Here is a 16,547-nt window from a genome sequence, read left to right as displayed (position 1 = left end):
TATGGATAGAAAAGATTTAAAGGGATATGGGTCAAACTCAGGGAAATGGAACTCGCTTAGATAGACATCTTGATTGGCCAGTATAAGTTGGGTTGAAGGCCTGTTTCCGAGTTGTGTAATCTATGACTCTGTGATTACTATGGAGGGGGGGGGGGGTCAGAAAACAATGGAGGACCCAGAATAGCATGGGAACAGAAAATAAGTACCTTATTATCTGCTTTTAATTTTTAAGTTATCTGTATCAGTACAATCTAAATCCTTAGAGAGCATCAGGGTAGAGGGCTAATTGATACTTGAGGGTTTACAGGAATGTTCAAAGTCTGGGACGGGTTAACAGAGCATGCGACTGAACTTATTTTGCAAAAATACGCAATAACACTAGCAAAGCCCAAGGCACATTCTCCAAATACTCTTGTTTAAAAATCCATGTTTCAGGGTTTGCTCAGAGAGGCAACGGGACAGAGATGCTGGGGTGGCGGTGCGGAGGGGTGGGAAGTCGGGCAGATTGGTGGGGGAATGGAGTTGAGCTGGGGGCAGGGAAGAAGGGAGGACAGAGCTGGGGGGTAGAGTAGAGGGAGGGACAGAGAGGGAAGGGGTGGGACACAGGGCAGAGGGAGATGGTGGGTAGACAGGGGTTAGACAGAAAGGGAGGGGCGATGGGGGGGGGGGGTTGCAGGGAAGAGAGACAAGGAAGAAAAACAGCAAAACTGTGGTAAAAACAAACTCTGACTTTCCAAAAAAAAAGCAGTTATTTTCTGTCAGACCTGGGAGCTTTTCCTGAGGGATAAATCATTTTGTCCTCCAGTAAGAATCTGTGGAAAGTGCAGCTCCCTCCTTGACCCTCACTCTTAAACATAAAGTCTCAGCGGTTTCACATGTCAATGCCCAGTGCATGAGAGAGACAACAGTGAGCCTTAGAGGCAGAAGGTTTTCTTGGACATGGGTCTTCATGAAACATTTCAAACTTCTTTTCAGAAATATCAATGTTCTAACAGTACAGCAGCGGACTGGGGAAAACCCTGGTCACAAGAAAATAAGAGCAGGAGTAGGCCACTCCCACCATTCTACATGATCATGGCTGATCTATGCTGGCCTCTTCTGTACCAGTTCTCCACAACCCTCCGTTCCTCAATCATTCAAATATTTATCTATCTCCTCTTCTAATGATCTGTCCTCCACCACCCTTGGGGGCAGAGAATTCCAGGGATTCACCACCCTCTGAAGAAAGAAATTTCTACGCCTCAGTTTTAAATGACCGGCCCCTTATTTTGTAACTATCTCCCCTCGTTCATGACTCTCCCACGAGTGAAAACATCTCAACACCTACTCTTGTCAAGTTATTTTAGGATGTTACAAGTTTACTCCTTATTCTTCTAAACTCCAAGGAATACAGGCCCTTGGGACAAATACCATAACGGAACAAAAGGCAGTAACTGTCAGGTAAGGTTGGTACATGGTCAGCTCCCGACAAAGGGAAGTGGTTGAAGTTTTTGTCCCAAATACACAAAGACACCAGCAAGTTGAAGATTTGGTAATGGTGGCAACTGTAATGCTACAACCCATATGTTTGGGATTGGGCAGGATTCCCAATCTTGGCCACAGGCCCAGGGTTTTCCATTAGTGTTTTTTGGAATAGAGGAGGGGGGTGTGGTGGGAGGGAGCGAGTCCAGGGAAGGGTGTTGGCTAGTTAATGACATATATGTCAGGGAAACATGGAGACACAAGAGGTTCTGCAGATACTGGAATCTGGGCGGGCATGGTTAGCATAACGCTATTACAGCGCCAGCGACCCGGGTTCAATTCCAGCCACTGTCTGTAAGGAGTTTGTACGTTCTCCCCATATCTGCGTGGGTTTCCTCCGGGTGCTCTGGTTTCCTCCCACATTCCAAAGATGTACGGGTTAGAAAGTTGTGGGCATGGTATGTTGGCGCCAGAAGCGTGGTGGCACTTGTGGGCTGCCCCCAGAACACTCTACGCAAAAGGTGCATTTCACTGTGTGTTTTGATGTACATGTGACTAATAAAGATATCTTATCTTAAAATTTTGGAGGAACTCAGCAGGTCAGGCAGCATCTATGGAGGGAAATAAACAGACGACTTTTCGGGTCGAGACCCTTCACCAAGACTGGAAAGGAAGAGGGCAGAAGCCAGAATAAAAAGGTAGGGGGAGGGGGAGGGGGAGGGGGAGGAGCACACGCAGGCAGGTGACAGGTGAGTCCAGGTGAGGGGGGAAGGTAGGTGGGAGGGGGAGGGGTTTGAAAGGGAGTGATGTGAGAAGCTGGGAGGTGATAGGTGGAAGAGGCAAACAGCTGAACAAGACGGAATCCGATAGGAGAGGACAGTAGACCATGGAATAAAGGGAAGGAGGTGGGGAACCTGAGGGAGGTGATGGGCAGGTTGTGAGAGCAGGGGAGGGGAAAGAGAAGCCATGGGAATGAGGGAAAATAATGGGGGCAGGGGTGAAAACAGAGGGGTGGGGTTACCGGAAGTTAGAGAGATCGATGCTGATGCCATCAGGTTGGAGACTCCCAAGGCGGAATATGAGATGTTGCTCCTCCAACCTGCGTCTGGCCTCAACGTGGCAGCAGAGGAGGCCGTGGACAGACATGTCAGTGTGGGAGCGGGATGTGAAATTGAAGTGGGCGGCCACCGGGAGATCCTGGCTGTTGCGGCGGACGGAACGAAGCTGCTCGATGAAGCGGTCACCCAGGGAAGCTGTGGCTGTGAAGCCCTTCATCTGCCATCTCACAAATATGTTCTCTTGAGAAGATAGGTGACCAGGTGTCCCAACAAGGAAGAGCATCTCCCAGAGAGGGACCCAACACCTTGCAGCGAATTCCCACACATCACAATCTGTTTCACACACTATCCTCAGTCCCTCTGAGATGCAGAACATCTGATCTTAAGGAGGCATTTGATATGCTTCTTTTTTAAATAAATTCTCTTCAGTTAAATCAAAACATCATGAGTGCAGACTCCAGCTCTCGTCATTGACCACACAGGGGTGTGGTGCAAGAATGCATTCTTTGGATTTGGCCATCAAGACCAGAATCATACTGAGACACAAGGGATCACTGCAAACATCACACTCTCGCTCTGCCCTTCAGACCCCCCTTCCTCTATTGAAGAAGCTCTACAGCAGATACTGGTTTTGCCCACATATCTTCAGGAGCCTGGATCTAGACTCTCCTCCCACTTCAGGGCGGAGAGACTGTGTAAATGTTTATGCAACTGTGAAACAGTCACTCTAAATGCCTTGCCGACCACATTAGGTGTGGCCGTTCACATCCAGATTAGGTCACTTGGATGTGCAGGGCATCGCATAATTCACTTCATAGGAGTGGAAAGAAAACGAGCAGGAGAGGGTTACTCCCTTTGACGTCAAGGCGAGGGTATAGCTCAGGGCAGCTTAAGATTTGGGAATGTTTCTCAGATTAGATTCATAACATTTCCCACTTACAGGATATCTTTCATATTTCCTTAGATATAGGAGGCCTCAGAATAATCCCATTCCTTCAGTTATTTCCCTATAAATTCTGCTCCCTGACACATACCCATAATCTCCCCCTGAATCTCTCACCATCCATCTACACTATGGGTAGTTTGCAGAAGCCACTTAACTTACCAACCGGCAGGTCTTTGGGGTGTGGGAGGAAACCCAGAGCACCCAGGGGAAACCCACACGGACACAGGGAGAACGTGCAAACTCCACACAAACAGCACCGGAGGTCAGGATTGAACTGGGGTTGCTGGAGCTGTGAGGCAGCAGATCGAGAGTTACAGAGTTACACCCCACCGGAATAGGCCGTTTGGCTCAACTAGTCCATGCCGACCAAGCTGTCAACCTGAGCTGGTCCCATTTGGCCCATATCCTTCTGACCCTTCCCTATCCATGAACCTGTCTAAATATCTTTTAAGCATTGTAATTGTACCCGCCCCTACAGCTTCGTCTGGCCGCTCGTTCCGTATACCCACCAACCTGCCCCTCGGGTCCCTTTTAAATCTCCCCCCCCCCACCTTAAACCTATGCCTTCTAGTTTTAGACTCCCCTACCCTGGGGGAAAGACCTGTGACCATCCACTTTGTCCATGCCCCTCATGATTTTATAAACCTCTTTAAGGTCATCCCTCAGCCTCCTTCGCTCCAGGGAAAAAAGTCCCAGCCTATCCAGCCTCTCCTTATAACTCAAGCCCTCCAGTCCCAGTAACATCCCTGTGAATTTTTTCTGCCTCCTTTTCCAGCTTGATAACATCATGCCTGTAGCTGGGTGACCAGAACTGCCCACAGTCCTCCATATGGTCTCACCAATGACTTTGAACGCTGCACCTCTGTTCCGTTCAGTTTTAAAAGCTCACCTATACCTCATGCAGTCAAAGTTATGGCAAGAAGCGATTATTCCCAGGATCAGATCAGAAATTCCCATTCCGATTAAGTGCTGATTCCTGATCAGATTAATGGCTAAGAAATGAAGGCATATTCTGACGACATTTGTAACAAAGAGATTTGAAAGTCTTTCAATTTGAGGCGGATAAGTTCTAACCCTGGTCATACCAGTTATCCGCATCTGGAATCCTGCAGTTTACCACAAAATGTCACAAGGGGTGGGAATGTTTGTTTCGAAACAGATCAGGGCAATAGGGAGTCACTAGTCTGAATTACAGGGTTGGTGTTATATCTTACAGGCAAACACTCGACTCCCAGCTTGTCACTGCTCCCAGGGCGAGCTGTCAGAAACACACGTTTATAATTAATCAGATAAATCAATGCAGACACAGCCTTCCCAGATGCACCCTCCTGAAGCTCACAGTCTGGGTTTACAGATGTCCCCAGAGGTGCTTGGCAGGTTCCCAGGAGCGGTGCTGAGTTACAAGCCCTCCCAGGTGACAGTTGGAGTCTAACCCCAGCAGCATTAACATATAAATAGCCTAGCTTCTCTACAGACAATGTAACAACACTCATAGAAACATATTTTCCACTTTCTCTATTTCAGGCCACACAAGCATCATTACTTAGCTCATCATGATGAAGGCCAAGCTTGATTTACTTCTCAAACTTCACCCCCACCTCTTCCAACCCATCAATTTCGCTATTTAAGACTCTGTGCCTTCAAGACTGACAGCTGTGGCAGTTGAACGTTAAATTGAGTTTACACAGCTTTCATTTTGCCTCTTGAAGCAGAAGCATAGAGCCATGGAGCTGAGCAAAGGAGGGAGGAAAGCTTACAGTCATGGGAGTGACAAGTGGAGGGAACCAAGCAGAGATCCTGGAGTGACCAACGTAGGGCCCAGCAGAGATCCCAGAGTGACCAATGTGGGGACCATGCAGAGATCCAGGAGTGACCAATGTAGGGGCCACACAGAGATCCCAGAGTGACCAACGTAGGGCCCAGCAGAGATCCCAGAGTGACCAACGTAGGGCCCAGCAGAGATCCCAGAGTGACCAACGTAGGGCCCAGCAGAGATCCTGGAGTGACCAACGTAGGGCCCAGCAGAGATCCCGGAGTGACCAATGTGGGGACCATGCAGAGATCCAGGAGTGACCAATGTAGGGGCCACACAGAGATCCCAGAGTGACCAATGTGGGGACCATGCAGAGATCCAGGAGTGACCAATGTAGGGGCCACACAGAGATCCCAGAGTGACCAATGTGGGGACCATGCAGAGATCCTGGAGTGACCAACGTAGGGCCCAGCAGAGATCCTGGAGTGACCAATGTGGGGACCATGCAGAGATCCAGGAGTGACCAATGTAGGGGCCACACAGAGATCCCAGAGTGACCAATGTGGGGACCATGCAGAGATCCAGGAGTGACCAATGTAGGGGCCACACAGAGATCCCAGAGTGACCAACGTAGGGCCCAGCAGAGATCCTGGAGTGACCAATGTGGGGACCATGCAGAGATCCAGGAGTGACCAATGTAGGGGCCACACAGAGATCCAGAAATGATCAATGGGACATGCTGTGCAAAGATCCAGGAAGGACGACGAGAGGATGTTACTCAGAGATCTGTGGGGTATGCAGAGATGCATGGGAGCCAGTGGCGGGATATTTGCCATTCATAACCAACCAATGAGGACAGATCAATAAAGTGAGGAAAATATAGGGTCGTGGGAGGTGACCGATGTGGAGAGCAGTGGACAGAGTGGCCTGGATCTGGTTTATAAGTACACTGATCTTGTTCTGAAGCCAAATCACAAATAGTTCCCCTGAACTGGTGTGGGTGCCAACCGGACACAAATTTACAAACCCAAGCCTGGTCAGTTCTCTTCTACATTATACTGACCAAATGTTGCCAGATGATTGTCTGTCTGTTACCATAAAAGGCAATCATGCCCTAACTCCCTTTGATTTGGTGCAGCAAAGCAGTACCTGTTATTTACCCAATGAGCCCCAGTAAATTCCAGTCCAGAGTGAGATGCGAGTTTCTCATCTGTGCTGGCAACGGGAGTCCTAAAAACTGTACATCTTTGGGCATTTTCGAACAAAATACTCTCCTAATTTGGCTCTCTGTTGGCATCAGACTACAGCTCTCAGGCCACACCCAAGACCGACAGGCTGAATGTGTTCCAATAGAGAGGGTGTTCTAGCTGAGAAGTGTACAAGGATGGGATATATCTGACAGGGGTTTATCACGATGATGTAAAGCAACTGAACATCTGTCAGTCCATACTCTGTCAGGCTTCCCTCTGCCTCTCTTCCTTCTCCATCCTGTCCTGTTCCTGTCTCTCCATTGCGTTTATGCTCTCTCTCTCTCTCTCCTCTCTGCTTGCTTCCAGACTTTTGGCACCAAGCCTCCTCTGCCTTTTTTCAGCGACGCAGAGAAAATAATCAAAATCAGCCCCAGATGAAACGCAGATCGAGGAAGGAGGAGGAGGGGGGGGCCGAAGCAATAATTAGAATAATGGCGAACATCTGCCCGGTCCAAAACAACAGCAGCCAGCACCAGTTCTCGGTCAGGGAGCAGACAGTTTCAACTGGGGAAGAAAGCTCAGCGGAAATTACTGCAAAACATTAAAGTCTGAGATTGCTGTTCAGGAATCCCAATAAAAGTTTTAAAACAACTTGCAGTTGAAAATAGTTGCAAGTTTTTTTTGCAGCTTTGAACAAGTATGAGAGAGTACATTTCATTAGCTGGTTTGAAAAGGATATTGTTAAAATAGGATAGGGTCCTGTGCTCTTAATAGCCTCTTGTGTATGTTGCAAGGGAATGTGTCACTTGATGCAACACGGACTCAAATTCAATGATTCCACTCCATGTTCCGAAGACAGTTTCCAAGCTTGATCAATGGCCACTCTTCAACAGGGATGAGCTAGGGTTCTTCAGCCCAGATCTTGATTCTTGTCACATCCCTAATGCATTCCACAGAAGATGGGACAGAACTCTACCTTAAACCTGGATCAAGCCTTCAGAACCTGATCAAAGCAGGGGATCATTTAAATCCAACATTTACAATCTGAGCTGGCTTTGGATCAAACATGGGTCCAATCTGATTCACCAGTCTTTCTGAACATGGGGTTAGGCACAGTGAACTAGTCATGATTCACTTATTCCAAATTACAAGAGATATTTTCATGGAGGCACACGGCTGAAAGAATGGAAAATTTCAATTAGATAAAGCTCCAAATGAGTCAAGTGGATAGCTGTCAAAATGATGGAGTCCAGCATTGTGTCGTACATCACTGCCCTGGACCTACACAGGCACCACATTCAGTGACAATGTTGGCAAACCCCACACAGTTGCCATAGCAGGTCACTGTTGCAACTTAAATGACATACATCAGATAACATCGGCACACCACTTCAGTCTCTCGCTCAATATATTCAGTCTCGTAGAAAAAAGGCAGTTCCTATTAACAATCCTGTACCTTCTGAGAAGGTAAATTTTGCAGTCTTGTAACTGATGAATGTAAATAGCATGTCATTATCTTACACGGTGTGCGACTGCAGTTTGGGAAGCACTGCTAAAATCATTAAACATTCTTATTAATATTAACAGCCAAATTCATTTACCAGCAATGCAATTAAACAGAAACTAAAAAATAGTGAATAATCAAAAGTAGAGAAATTGTCTTCTGTAAACTCCTCCAAAATAGAGTTCAATAATTTGGTAGTTCCATCCAGCAGAATCAAATGGACATAATCCAGTCTTTTGAATGAACAACAACACCCAGTGCTTTGAAAATGCAGGTACTTAGAGAAGAGGGTAAGCACAGCAGCAACTAAATCAGATTTCAACACAGCAGGTCAAACAAACCCTTTCCCATTAGAAAGATACTCATGGTATTGATCAACACAATTAAGCAGATAGACTGTGAGGAGGAGAGTGGATTTTATTGAGGTCTACACTTCAAATAGATTCCCTGCTCTGAAACTTTGCATCAGGGTCCAGGAAGGTGAAAAAACTGGATGGGGTGGGGGCAGGGGGAAGGTCAGAAATTAAAACAGGTTCTGGGAAAAATATTTGAATGGGAATACTCAGTGGGAGTGTAATCTTTTTAAAATTTCAAACTAAACTTTATTCATTAAAATATATATTCAAGAAATAGAAAAACAGTGCATGGCTTTCTTTACAATCATAGTGTCATCCAGTCTATACATTCATAGTGTTATCAGGTCTACACATTTGTAGTGATAACACATTCTGTGTACGAGGCTCTTTGAATGATACACAAGGGACTGCAGATGCTGGAATCTGGAGCAACACACCAGGCAAGGAACTCAGCGGGTCAGGCAGCATCTATGGAGGGAAATGGACAGTTGACATTTCATCAGGACCAGATGAAGGGTCTCAACCCAAAAAACATCGATTCTTCATCTCCCTCCATAGATACTGCCTGACCTGCTGAATTCCTCCAGTGCCTTTGTGTGTTGCTTCAAGTGTTTGAGATGCTTTTTACACAGGGTTTAGCCCCTCAATGTCCAGTGGTAGCAGGACCTTAGGCTGCAGTTCTTCCCCACAAAGCCTATGCATTGGTTGGACCATGCTTCAGTACGTCCTTGGGAACTGCTCATAGATCAGAGAGTCCTTTGGTATGCAGCTGCTTGGGATAAACCTCGACAAAGACCGTTGCATCCTTTTCCAGATGTTCTTTGCAAACACACAGTCCACAAAGAGGCGGGCGATCGTCTCATCCTCATTGCAGCTGTGTCAAGGGCAGCGTGCGCTTCAGGTGAGACACCGACTATGTAGGAAGGATCTGAAGTGCCTGATCGATGTGCACTTCATGAATAGCATTGGAAGTCATGAAAGGAAGCTACTTGGGAGTGATTGGATGCTTAACCTGTTTAGTTAATGCAGAATAGCAATCAACAACGCAAATGGGACAGTGAACTGCACAGTCAATGCACACTGGAGGGCAAGGTGGAGAAAACCCTGCTCAAACTGGAGAGCGCTCTGGGCAGATTCAGAATCAGGTTTATTATCACTGTCTTATATGATGTGGTTTGTTGTTTTGTGGCAGCAGTACAATGCAAAGACATAAAAACTATAATTACAAAATAAGTAAATAGTGCAAAATAAAAGAACAATGAGGTAGTGTTCATGGGTTCCTGGCCCATTCAGAAATCTGATGGCAGAGGGGAAGAAGCTGTTCCTGAATCATTGAGTGTGGGTCTTCAGGCTCCTGTACCTCCTCCCTGATGGTAGTAACGAGAAGTGTGCATGTCCTGGATGGTGAGGGTCCTTAGTGATGGATGTCGCCTTCTTGAGGCACCGCCTCTTGAAGATGTCCTCGATGGCGGGGAGGGTTGTGCCTGTGTTGGAGCTGGCTGAGTCTACAACCCTCTGCAGCCTCTTATGATCATGGGCATTGGAGCCTCCATACCAGGCAGCGATGCAGTCAGAATGCTCCCCAATGTACTTTTATAGAAATTTGCAAGTGGATCCAGTTCCGATCACTGATCCAGTTCCGATCATTGAGGAAGTATTCAAGCACTGGAACCAGTGAAGATCTTTGAGCATGATGGACTTCATGCCTCCTTCTGTGCTTTTAGAGGGTCACAGTGTTGAGTATGTGAGAAAAAAGAACTAATGGAGATGCATTGGGTTGGCTCAGTTTGCACTGCCAAAATGACAACAAGGCTCCTGTGCCAGGCCAATACTGAGAGAGCGCTGCACTGCTGGGAGTACCTAAATTTGGTTCCAATCTCCTTCCCTGATGCTTTAGGATAGCTGTTAAATAAAAATTATCTGAGGATATGAAGGAAGGCTCCTAATACCTTGTCACCATTGTGCCCTCCGCAGGAACAAATTAATTGGCTGGTTGTTCAATGGCTGTTTGTGAAATGATTCGTTCATCCTTGCAAAATAAAATTGCAGAAGAGAACTAGGGAATGGGAATAACTAGATTGCTCTTATAGAGCGGGCTGAACTGCCTGGTTGCTGTAACAATTTGATAAAACTACAATAGCAAACACACTTCCAAAAAAAAAGACTATGTGAAATATATAAAATGCTGTTACATTAATACCGAAACTACAGTTTAGTACACCATGTGTAGAGATATTTAATGGTCCTTTTATATATGCACAAACACACCCCAAGTGGCCTGTAAGGAGTGTGTAATTATAACCAGAGTGCCAGTACTCTGTACAGATAACAAAACTTTCTCAAAATCAGTCTCTTGCGTCTCCATTCTCAAAGCCAGTGCTGTTCACCATTAAGCTGCATAGCTTTAACCCCAGGAATGCCAGGTTCAGGAACTGTTAACCCTCGCAGCAGGATTGGAGACAGTATCAAACACAGGGGTCAAGGAGACAGGAATATCGGGGAAAACTCTGGAATTTTGAGATCAGCCAAAAGGGGGCAAGAATGGGAGGAAAGAAAGGGGGAGGTGGACGGGGGGAGGAGGATGGGGCAAGAAAGTGAAGGAATTGGGAATGAGAGAGAGAAGCATAGAAACACAGAAAACTTACAGCACAATTCAGGCCCTTCGGCCCACAAAGCTGTGCCGAACATGTCCCTACCTTAGGAATTACTAGGCTTACCCATAGCCCTCTATTTTTCTCATCTCCATGTACCTGTCCAAAAGTCTCTTAAAAGACCCTATCATATCCGCCTCCACCACCGTTGCCGGCAGCCCATTCCACACACTCACCACTCTCTGAGTAAAAAACTTACCCCTGACATCTCCTCTGTACCCACTCCCCAGCGCATTAAACCTGTGTCCTCTTGTGGCCACCATTTCAGCCCTGGGGAATAGCCTCTCATCATCTTATACACCTCTATCAGGTCCCCCCTCATCCTCCGTCGCTCCAAGGAGAAAAGGCCGAGTTCCCTCGACCTGTTTTCATAAGGCATGCTCCCCAATCCAGGCAACAGAAAGGAGGAAATGTGGAGGAAAATGGGATGAGAAAGGCAGGAAGACCAGGGGGAGAGTAGAAGGAGATCTGCACCAAGGTAGGCTGTCCCCTGAACAATCTCAGCTGCGTGAACCTGAACCAGGTAGAGTGGGGGAGCAACACACCACCACATACAGGGGGCACCCTGGAATGGGGCTGAGGGGAGAAACGTGAGCGCCATGGAGTCATACAGCACGGGAACAGGCCCTTCGGCCCAACTCGTCCATGCTGACCAAGATGTCTCTTTGAGCTAGCCCATTCTCTAAGACCATGAAGCAGGAACTCTCAGCCGGGAATATGATCACAAGGGGCTCAGGGGGTTTAAAAATAAAACCTAGGGAACGAAGATTAGTATCAAACGTTTTTGTCTAATAAACTTCGGGCCACCAAAGTCAGATCCCGTCAGCTCAAGGAAGCTGAACCCCATCACACATGGAAAATTGTTCAAACTGATACCTAAACCAATCTCTGGCAAGTTTTATAATAAAACAAAATTATCTTCTCTCTGCCCTCGGTGGGTTCTGGTTAGAGTTGCTCGGGGTCTCTTCTTTTTCATTACCTATACAGTCCGCTATTCTGGTTGACCCTCCGTGCCAATGACTTCCGAGAATTCTGCTGGGAATTTCGATCACACTCCCGGGCTGACAGGATGGATGAGGAGCGTTATTTACATTAACTCGTCGTGCGTCAAAAAAAAAAGTTTTTCTTTGCAAAACTTTCCCCTCATCATCTAGAGCCTTTAAAACTTTTTCTCAATCCCGATAGAATATATACATGAATGCATTTTATATATAAAGAACAATTCATTCCCCCTTGCAATCGGCGCAGAGATGTTTAAACTTCAAACAGATCTCCGAGCCAACCTTAGACAAAAGATAGTTTAATGTTTGGGGAACTGGGTGCTGTTTGTAACGATTTGGTTCCAGATGATGGTTTGCAACTTTTTTACTTTCACCCAACACATCAAAGGCACAACTGCCCAGTATCAACAACAGATATTAAAGTTATTGCAAAGATCTCGATTAAAATAATATCGAATTGTTTCGAAATAAATGGTACGTTAAAACTTCCATGACTTACATTAAAAAGTTGACTCCCCAGCTGCAGCAGCCAATTCCTTCTCCAACTCCAAGTGAGTTACAGGGATTCTTATTCCGAGCGGCCGATGGAGAGATCGCTAAGGGACGCTCTCCAAATTGCCACATCTGGAACAAACGCACGACGAGATCTTCAGGATCAACAGAAACCGGTGTACAATTCTAATCCAACGCTCCAAATCCCTGCTTATTTTACATGGGTCTTCCTGTCCAAGAAAAACATTCAATAAAGTAAGCAAGTTCACTTTAGATTATGTCAGGCAGCGCGGATACAGACCCTTCAGCCCAACGACTCTATCTACAGTCATTCTTTTATTTAATTCTCCCCACATTCTTAGCAACTCTCCCCAGATTCTACCACTATATAAAATTATATAAAATTTTATATAATATATAAAATTATAAGGTGTATAAAATTTATAAAGTGTATAAAATTATGAGGGGCAAGCAATATAGGGTGGACAAGCAATATCTATTTTCCCATTATTGAGTGATTCAATACCAGAGGGCATGCATTTAAGGTGAGAGGGGGTAGGTTCAGGACAGGCGTGAGGGGTACGTTTTTTACTGGGAGAGTGGTGGATGCCTGGAATGCGTTGCCCGATAGGGTGGTGGAGGCAAATTCATTGGGGGCTTTTAAGAGGGGCTTGGATGGGCACATGAATGAGAGGAAAATGAGGGATATGGGCATTCTGTAGCTAGGAGGGATTAGCCATGTCGGCACAACGTTTTGGGCCGAAGGGCCTGTTCTGTGCTGTACTGTTCTATGTTCACTTACCTACAAACTAGGGACAATTTGCTGTGGCTAATGAACCTGCCAATCTGCATGCTTTTGGGGTGTGGGAGGAAACTGGAGCACCCAGGTCAAAAGTTGAAGGTACAAACTCCACACCGACAACACCGGAGGTCGGGATTGAACCCGGGTCGCTGGCACCATGAGGCAGTGGCTCCACCAGCTGCACCACTGTAGAATCACATGAGGTGGAATGACCTTTTGCTGCCTGTCTGTGCTAGCTCTTTGAAAAATCTAATTATACCACTGTCCTGCTCTTCCCTGCATGGCTAAGTCTTCTGTTTCTAATGCATGTCCATTTTGACAAATTATTTTCCACCTTCTCCGCCCCTTTAGTCGTTCCACATTCTGTTCACACACTCAACTAGCAATGGGACCTACCAACCAAGCTATTGCCATTTGATCTACAAGCCCGTTGACAAGACTGTGCTTCCCACTCGGAGATAGGACCCACTCCATGGTGGGCCCAGTGAGATACCCATTGGTCCACTGGTTGGAATGTTCACGTGTGTTCAGAATTCTTTTAATAAAGGAAGTTGGTTTCTTTGGAAAACTCACCCAGGGATCTTGCAGAAAGGTGGATACACAAGGATGTGACAGGGAAGACTTTGTTGTATTGTTAACAGACCACCTGAGTTTGCAGGAAGTTTGGCCACTATATAGAGAGCAGAGGGAAAAAGATTGAAGCGTAGCTGGTATGTGGACAACTGTACCTTGTATGGGTTGAGGAATGAGGGGAAGGGGGGAGATGCAGAGATATGCAAGGGTATTGGTATTGGTTTATTACTGTCACTTGTACCGAGGTACAGTGAAAAACTTGTCTTGCATACCGATCGTACAGGTCAATTCATTACACAGTGCAGTAACATTGAGTTAGTATAGAGTGCATTGAGGTAGTACGGCTAAAAACAATAACAGTACAGAGTAAAGTGTCACAGCTACAGAGAAAGTGCAGTGCAATAAGGTGCAAGGTCACAACAAGGTAGATGGTGAGTTCATAGTCCATCTCATTAAATGTATTTGGAAAGGTGTTGGGAGCAAATAGCAGTGGGAGAGATATGGGTAGAAATTTGTTCCTGGTAAAACAAGAACATAAAAGACATGAACAGAGTTAGTCCAGAGGCCCTTCAAACCTGCTCCACCATTTAATGAGCATGGCTGATCCAGTTATAGCCTTAATACCATTTTCCTACTTTTTCCCTACATTTGACTCCCATACCCTTTGCAGTTCAAATATATCTCAATCTCTAATCATTAATTGCACCTCCTGAGCTCTCTGGGGTGCAGAATTACAAAGCATTACAGTCCTCTGAGAGAAGAAACACGGTAGTGTAGCGGTTAGCGTAATGCTATTACAGCTCCAGCAACCTGGGTTCAATTCCGGCCGCTGTCTGTAAGGAGTTTGTACGTTCTCCCCGTGTCTGCGTGGGTTTCCTCCGGGTGCTCCGGTTTCCTCCCACATTCCAAAGACGTACGGCTTAGGAAGTTGTGGGCATGCTATGTTGGTGCTGGAGGCGTGGTGACACTTGCGGGCTGCCCCCAGAATGCTCTACGCAAAAGATGTATTTCACTGTGTGTTTCGATGTACATGTGACTAATAAAGAAATCATGATCATCATCTTAAATGGATGTCCCATATTTTGAAGCTGTCTCCTCGTTCCAGATACCCACCCTCCCCCCAGGGGAACTTCTGAACTTCTGCCTGTAAATCCACCTCAGTATCTGTAATGTTTCAATAAGATCATCCCTCATCTACATTCCAGTGAATACCAGATCAACCTCTTCAACTCCTTCACTCCAGTAATGAATGATTAACCTTCTTTACACTGTGTCTAATGCAAGTATCTCTCCTTAAACATGGATATCAAAACAGTGTTCCATAAGACCATGAGACATAGGAGCAGAGTTAGGCCATTCGGCCCATTGAGTCTGCTCCACCATTCGATCATGGTTGATTTATTTTTCCCTCTCAACCCCATTCTCCTGCCTTCTCCCCATAACCTTTGGCACCCCTACTAATCAAGAACCTATTAACCTTTGCTTTAAATATATCCAGTGACTTGGCCTCCACAGCCGTCTGTGGCAATGAATTCCACAGATTCACCACTGTCTGGCTAAAGAAATTCCTCCTCACCTCTGTTCTAAAGGGACGTCCTTTCATTCTGAGGCTGTGCCCTCTGGTCCCAGACTCTCCCACTGATGGAAACATCCTCTCCACGTCCACTCTATCCAGGCCTTTCAATATTCGGTAGGCTTCAATGAGATCCTTCCTCATCCTAAACCAGTGAGTACAGGCCCAGCGCCATCAAATGCTCCTCATGTGTTAACCCTTTCATTCCTGGGATCATTCTCATAAGCCTCCTCTGGACCCTCTCCAACACCGGCACATCCTTCCTCAGATATGGGGCCCAAAACTGCTCATAATACTCCAAATGTGGTCTGATCAATGCCTTATAAAACCTCAGCATTACATCCTTGCTTTTATATTCTAGTCCTTTTGAAATGAATGCTAACATTGCATTTGCTTTCCTTACTACTGACGCAACCTGCAAGTTAACCTTCAGGGAATCCTGCACTAGGACTCCCTAGTCCCTTTGTACATCCGATTTCTGAATTCTCTCCCCATTTAGAAAATAGTCTACACCTTTATTCCTTCTACCAAAGTGAATGACCACACACTTCCCTACGCTGTGTTCCATCTGCCACTTCTTTGCCCATTCTCCCAGCCTGCAAGTCCTTCTGCAGACTCCCTGCTTCCTCAACACTACCTACCCCTCCATTTATCTTTGTATCATCCACAAACTTGGCCAGAAAGCCATCAATTCCGTCATCCAGATCATTAACATATAACGTGAAAAGTAGCGGACCCAACACCAACCCCCGAGGAACACCACTAGTCACCGGCAGCCAACCAGAAGAGGACCCCTTTATTCCCATTCTTTGCCTTCTGCCGGTCAGCCAATCTTCTATCCATGCTGGTACCTTTCCTGTAATACCACGGGCTCCTATCTTGTTTAGCAGTCTCATGTATGGCACCTTGTCAAAGGCCTTCTGAAGATCCAAGTAAACAACATTCACTGACTCTCCTTTGTCTATCCTGCCTGTTACTTCGAAACAGAATTCCAACAGATTTGTCAGGCAAGGATTCCCCTCAAGGAAACCATGCTGACTTTGGCCTATTTTATCATGTGCTTACAAGAACCATGAGACTTCATCCTTAATAATGGACTCTAACATCTTATCAACCACTGAAGTCAGGCTAACTGGCCCATAATTCCCTGTCTTTTGCCTCCCTCCCTTCTTAAAGAGTGGAGTGAC

At 46.2% G+C, this 16,547-nt stretch overlaps 1 protein-coding gene across 1 annotated transcript in view; it reads right to left on the bottom strand.

Moving 5' to 3' along the window:
• The window catches only part of LOC127585086 (KN motif and ankyrin repeat domain-containing protein 2-like), a 142,470-nt gene extending 129,908 nt beyond the window's left edge, over positions 1 to 12,562 (bottom strand). Inside the window, exon 1 of the mRNA XM_052042251.1 lies at positions 12,420 to 12,562. The gene's annotated coding sequence lies outside the window, so the exon portion shown is untranslated. The remainder of the gene's footprint in view (positions 1 to 12,419) is intronic.
• Positions 12,563 to 16,547: the final 3,985 nt, after the last annotated feature.

This window comes from Pristis pectinata, chromosome 31 (genome assembly GCF_009764475.1).
Source record: "Pristis pectinata isolate sPriPec2 chromosome 31, sPriPec2.1.pri, whole genome shotgun sequence".
Classification (NCBI taxonomy): Eukaryota; Metazoa; Chordata; class Chondrichthyes; order Rhinopristiformes; family Pristidae; genus Pristis; species Pristis pectinata.
This window is presented reverse-complemented; position numbering and strand designations above follow the sequence as displayed.